This window comes from Tursiops truncatus, chromosome 12 (genome assembly GCF_011762595.2).
Source record: "Tursiops truncatus isolate mTurTru1 chromosome 12, mTurTru1.mat.Y, whole genome shotgun sequence".
Lineage (NCBI taxonomy): Eukaryota > Metazoa > Chordata > Mammalia > Artiodactyla > Delphinidae > Tursiops > Tursiops truncatus.
This window is the reverse complement of record NC_047045.1, coordinates 15061298-15067734: the sequence shown is the minus strand read 5'-3', so window position 1 is coordinate 15067734 and position 6437 is coordinate 15061298. Positions and strand designations below refer to the sequence as shown.

The window sequence follows — 6437 nt, the reverse complement described above, 5'->3', positions numbered from 1 at the left end:
AGCACAGTGAGTCAGCAAAGGCTCCAGGGGAAGAGGCAGGATCTAGGTTTCCAAATATCTTTCCCTCCTAAGGGAGGGGAGCTTGGCAGCTGCGCAAGAGGTGTGGTGGTGGCAGTCAGGGAGGGGCGGAGGGAGAGGAGCCAGCCGGCAACCTCCCAGGACTCTGGTTCCAACTCGGTGCCACCTCCCCCGCACCCCACCCCACACCCACCCACCCCCACCCCCCCACCCCGCCTCCCCACGGCCACTGGAGAATCAGCACCACCTTCTGGCCACAACAACACAGGCTGCCCCTGCAGACAGAGCTGGCCTCCCCATTCTCTGTGCTTCCTACCACTGTCCAATGGACGCATAGAGGAGGCTTCATGGAGGGGTCAGTGCATGGGCTGATCTTAAACGAGATTCAGGGGCCTTCTTGAAGGATATTCATCACACTGTCAATGTGATGATTTCTTCAGGTCTGTGTATTCATTTCCTAGGGCTGTCTTAACAAAGTAACAACAAACTGGGTGTTTTAAAACGACCACCAAGGAGTGGCTTAAAATGTCTTATCTCCTAGTTCTGGAGGCTAGAAGTCTGAAATCCAGGAGTCAGCTGGGCCATGCTCTGTCTGAAGCCTCTAGTGGAGGATCCTTTCTTGTCTCTTCTGGCTTCTGGTGGTCGCTGCCAATCCTTGGCATTTCTTGGTTTACAGATCCATCATTCCAGTCTCTGCCTCTTTCTCCCCTGTGTGTGTCTGTGTCTTCAAATTTCTTTCTCTTTGTAAAGATACCAGTCATTGCATTTAGGGCCCTCCCTAATCCAGTATGACTGCGTCTTAACTGATTACATCTGCGAAGGCCCTGTTTCTAAATAAGGTCACATTCACGGGGTACAGCGGTTAGGGCTTCAACTATATTTGGGAGGGATAACACAATCAAGCTCATAACAGCCTGTGTGTTGGTGTTTTATTACAATGAGAATGCATGGCTTCTATAATCTGATTCCATTTATATAAATTTCTAGTGAACACAAACTAATCTATAGCAACAGGAGGCAGATCAGTGGTTGCCTAGAGATGGAGGAAGTAAGAAGAGGTGAAGGGGAGGGATTACAAAGGGACATAAGGAAACTAAGGGGTGATAGAGATGTTCATTATCTTGACTGTGGTGATGATTTCATGAGTGTATATATATGCCAAAACTTATCAAATTATATACTCTTAAGTGCGGTTTATTGTATGCAATTCCATCTCAATAAAACTGTTTTTAAAAACTGTTAAAAAACACGAAAAATTCATTTTTATCCTATTGGACTAGCAAAGATTAAAAAGAATGATAATGGCAATTAAAGATAGGCTAGGAGGGAAGAGGGACTCTAACACTATGGAGGAAGGTGGGATTGGTTCAATGTTTGTTAAAGGCAGTGTGCAAATAAGTTTAAAATTCTTAAATGAGCACATGTACACTTTGACTGGAAATTCCACTGCTGAAAATTTAAATTAAGGAAATAGATGTCCATTGACAGACGAATGGATAAAGAAGATATGGTACATATATACAATGGAATACTACTCAGCCATAAAAAAGAGTGAAATAATGCCATTTGCAGCAACATGGATGGACCTAGAGATTATCATACTAAGTGAAATAAGTCAGAAAGAGAAAGACAAATATCATATGATACCACTTATATGTGGAATCTAATTTTAAAAAATGATACAAATGAACTTATTTACAAAACAGAAATAGACTTACATATATAGAAAACAAATTTATGGTTATCAAAGAGGAAACGTGGCAGGGGGAGGGATAAATCAGGAGCTTGGGATTAACATATACACACTACTGTACATAAGATAGATAACCAACAATGACCTACTGTATAGCACAGGGAAGTCTACTCAATATTCTGTGGTAACCTATATGAAAAAAGAATCTGAAAAAGAATGAATATATGTATATGTATAACTGATTCACTCTGCTGTACACCTGAAACTAACACATTGTAAATCAACTATACTCCAATAAAGTTTTTAAAAAAGAAAGAAAATATTATATAAAGCAACATGCTTTACTTTGGCATTTAAAACTTATATCTGTTTTGATATAGAGAACAAACAAGTGGTTACCAGCTGGGGGGGAGGGGCAATACGGCGTGGGGGAGTGGGAGGTACAAAGTATTGGGTGTAACATAGGCTCAAGGATGTACTGTACAACACGGGGAATATAGCCAATATTTTGTAACAGCTGTAAATGGAAAGTAACCTTTAAAAACTGTATGAAAATTTTTTAAATTTTTAATTAAAAAAAGGAAATAGACAAATGCTCAAAAGAATGTATGTGAAGATATTCACTACAGTGTAGTTTTACGAAACAAGTGAAAAATTGGAAACTACTTAAAAAATTTTTTTAAAGCAGATTATCAAGCAGTATTTTGGTGAGACGGGGTGTGTGTGTGTGTGTGCTTACAGAGAAAAAGGTATTGAAGGATATCGATCAGAATATAAATACTCACAAGTGTGCAGTGACAATGTTAAAAGTGGAGTAGGAGAAGGGAGAGTCCATAATACCTGATCCTTACATGAAATCATTCTCACCTCCTTCCCTAACGTCCCCTCATCCATGCAGGTCCTCTAGAAGGCTGGTTCCCAGGCCCTCTCCTGAAGGTTCTACCCTAATGGCTTTGCTGAAAAGCTAGGATGGGAGAATATGTTTACCCACCCCAATTCTAGGCTTATTGCTGGGTGGTGGGTTTTTAGGTAGTCTTTATTTCTTTACTTCTCTGTACTTTTTGACTTTTTTGCAACAAAAATGTGTTATTTTTATAATTTAAAAAGTATTTCTAGTCTTTTGATAAGGAGGTGGGTAGGTGTTTCCCAGGCAGATGGCTGGGGGCGGGTGGGGGAGGGCATTCCAGGCAAAGGGAGCAGCCGAAGGGCAGATGGGTTGGAGGAACAGTGGAGAATAGGGTAACATTTTAGGTGAAGTGCACTTGGAACAACATGATCAGAGTTTAGGGATTACAATGAGGAAAGAGGGATGGAGAAATCAGGCAGAGGTCAGCTCTGGGAGGCTTTGTTTGCCGTGCTGAGTTTGCCTTTTTATATGGGTCACAGGAGAGAAAGATTTTAGACGGGAGATAATTGATTGGAGATTGCTTTAGAAACAAGACTCGGATGTATGATTGTAGGAAATAGATGAAGAGGGAGATGAGAATGGATGAAAGTTGGGGGATGACCACAGGGGATGACCACAGTATCCCAGGCCACCCTGAGGGTCTGAGACAAGAATAAGGGGTCGGGAGAAGTAAATGGATATAAGAGATACTAAGAATGGGAATCAAGCTAGTCCATTGAGGGGAAAGGGGAAGAGGAGGTGTTTGGCTTGAGTGACCCAGTGGATGGTGGTGTCAATCACTGAATTAGAGAATTGAGGAGTAGAAAGTACAGGAGTTCATTTTGGGACATGTTGGGTTCTGGGTGTCTGGGAGTCCTCCAAGAAGCAGAAGGGCAGTTAGGCAATTCCATGTGCAGATACAGAGCTCATGAGACAGCTCTGGGCTGAAGATAAAAGCGAGGAGTGGGCTGAAGCCATGGGAGTGGGTGGGATGCCCAGAAGGTCATGTGCAATGAGGAGAGAGGAGAACTCAAGGCCAAATCCTAGAGTATTACTTAGAATTCTCTAGTTACAAGGAGAGAAAACAAGCCCAATAAATGTAGGCAGCAGATAACAAAAGAACATATTGGAAGCCTGATGGGCAGGTCACAGAATAGCTGAGTAACCAGGCTGTAGGGAGGACAGGATTGAAGGGAGCTACAGGATCTCCAGGCAGAATTTGTGGCCTGCCGCCTTTGTTATTTCTGGTTGCTATAATAAGAATATCATAGATCGGGTGGCTTAGACAACAAACATTAGTTATTCACAGCTCTGGAGGCTGGAAGTCCAGATCGGAGTTCCAGCACGGTCAGGTTCTGGTGAGAGCACTTTTCCTGAGAAAGAGAAAGTAAGTACTCTTTTTCTCTTTCTGTCTCATATAAGGGACGTGTCTCTTCTTACAAGGGCACTAATCCATAGGGCAGGCCATCAGGAAGGGCAGGCCATCAGGAAGGGCAGGCTGGGTCTCTCCTGCCCAGTCTGAAGCTGCTGTCTGTGGGCAGAATTTCTTCTTTTCAGGGAAACCTCAGCCTGGGTTTTAAGGTCTTTCAACTGATTGAATCAGAGCCACCCAGATGATCTAGGATAACCTCTCCTATTTAAAGTCAACTGATTATGGACTTTAATCACACCTACAAAACACCTTCACCATAACACCTAGATTTGTGTTTGGTTGAATCACTGGGGGCTAGAGCCTAACGAAGCTGACACAGCAAAACATCTCCACAAACATATTCTAAATATTTAACATACCCTAATCATTATTCCAAATATTTCAGCCAGAACATTCTTTTGAGGTTCTATGCTTATTCTTTTTTTTTTTTTTTTTTTGGCAGAAGAAGACATTAAAACTCTGAATGAGTGAACAACTTGTCTAATATTTTGCAGCTAGTAAAAGGTGGAGCTGGAATTTGACTCAGATAATCACTCTACAGCCAACCAAATGAACCATTTGCCCAGCTGCCTCGTTGGAGCAGAAAAGGAGTAAATACCTAGAAAGCAGAGACCAGCTATACTCATTCTGTATTCTTAGCACCTAGCCTGGTAGATAATAGGGACCCACTTGTTGAGTCAACAGTTAAGGTATAACATTTAAAACAGTCTGTGTACACCCAAGGGAAGACCAGTGAAATCCATGTAATGGATTCTTTAAACTGCAAACTCCTAAAAACAATTTTCTTAATTTCTGTTTAATTGTTCTTTGGTTATCTAAAGGAATTAAGTGATATTTAGTTCAGAGCTGAAGTTTTAAGAAAAATACTTCATGAGAGTTTTTTTCTAAATTGGCCCTTTAATTTTCTATGATGTGGCTTTATCCCTTTATGCATGACATGAAGCCAGATTCCATATTTAATTAAAATTCAATATTTTTATGAGACTACAGGAGGTATTTTTATGAGTTCTTTTTTGGATAACTAAATAGAACATGTTTAAATATACTTAGTAACAAAAATCAAATTGGGATTTTCAGTATTTAACTCTTTTACTGACAGTAGAGTCAAACAATGAAATTGCAAAACAAATTCTATGTAGCTCACAAAATTTCTTTCAATCAAGAAAAGAAAAACACAATTATTCAGAATTCTGGAAAATCCTGGTGGAAAAATACTTCACAAAAGAAGTGAGAAACGGGGCACATAAATCCTATTGTACTCATGAGGCGTCTTTTAAAACTCAATGATAGGCCACTCTCCCCTTCTGAGATGGCCCACACTCTGTCTGTGGAGTGTGTCCACTTCTTACCTATCGCTTTGTCTCTCACTGAATTCTTTCTGCAATGAGACATCAAGGACCTGAGCTTCATTAAGTCCTGAGACCAGGTGTGAGATCTCAGTTAAAAGACCGTGGGTTCAAGTCCCAATCTGAGTTACACGGTTTCAGTTCCAGGTGGTTGGTTTCAGTTCCTGGTGGTTATTCTCAGATTTCCTCTCATGGAAAATATCCACAGCAAGTATAAATCCTTTAAAAAGAGCCACCCATGACTCTTTAGAAAAAGGATAGGTACTTCCCTAGTGGCGCAGTGGTTAAGAATCCTCCTGCCAATGCAGCGGACACGGGTTCGAGCCCTGGTCCGGGAAGATCCCACATGCCGCGGAGCAACTAAGCCCGTACGCCACAACTACTGAGCCTGTGCTCTAGAGCCGGCGAGTGACAACTACTGAGCCCGTGAGCCACAACTACTGAAGCCCATGCGCCTAGAGCCCATGCACCGCAACGAGAAGCCACTGCAATGAGAAGCCCGTGCGCCGCAACGAAGAGTAGCCCCTGCTCACCGCAACTAGAGAAAGCCCGCGTGCAGCAATGAAGACCCAACACAGCCAAAAATAAATAATATTTTTAAACAACGAAAAATGATAAACAATTAAAATATTGGGTTTGTTTGAAATACACCAGGGAGAACAAAGAGTTTATAATGATGCTCTGAACTGAAGACGGAAAGTTGGCTGTGGGAATGAGGGAGGGATGTGGAAATTTAGGGATTTATTGGCAGTTTTAGGAAGGGCTAATCTGGAAATTAGTCTGTATTCTGGATTTGATACCCTGCTCTCCAAACATTTGGAAAACTCAGGAGAAAACGAGTGCCCCCTGGGAAGAAAGGAGGGACTGGGACCCCACAGACCACAGTTCCTCTCACGCACGAACCACGGAGACGGAATCACGATTGTCCCCTGATAACCCTCCCCATGGTCACCACACATTCTAGAGGAGTCGCGGGGCTGTGGGCGCAGAGCTGCCCAGAGAGGCTCCAGGCTTAAGTCACCGCCTGCAGTGACGGGACAGGACGCCCGGGGTCCCAGCTGC

At 42.5% G+C, this 6437-nt stretch overlaps 1 long non-coding RNA gene across 1 annotated transcript; it reads left to right on the top strand.

Annotated features, from left to right (window-relative positions):
• The first annotated feature begins 3031 nt into the window (after nt 1–3031).
• LOC109549000 (uncharacterized) lies at nt 3032–5016 on the top strand. The gene is made up of 2 exons (XR_002175146.3): nt 3032–3984; nt 4472–5016. It is a non-coding gene; the product is annotated as an uncharacterized lncRNA (long non-coding RNA).
• The last annotated feature ends 1421 nt before the right edge of the window (nt 5017–6437 follow it).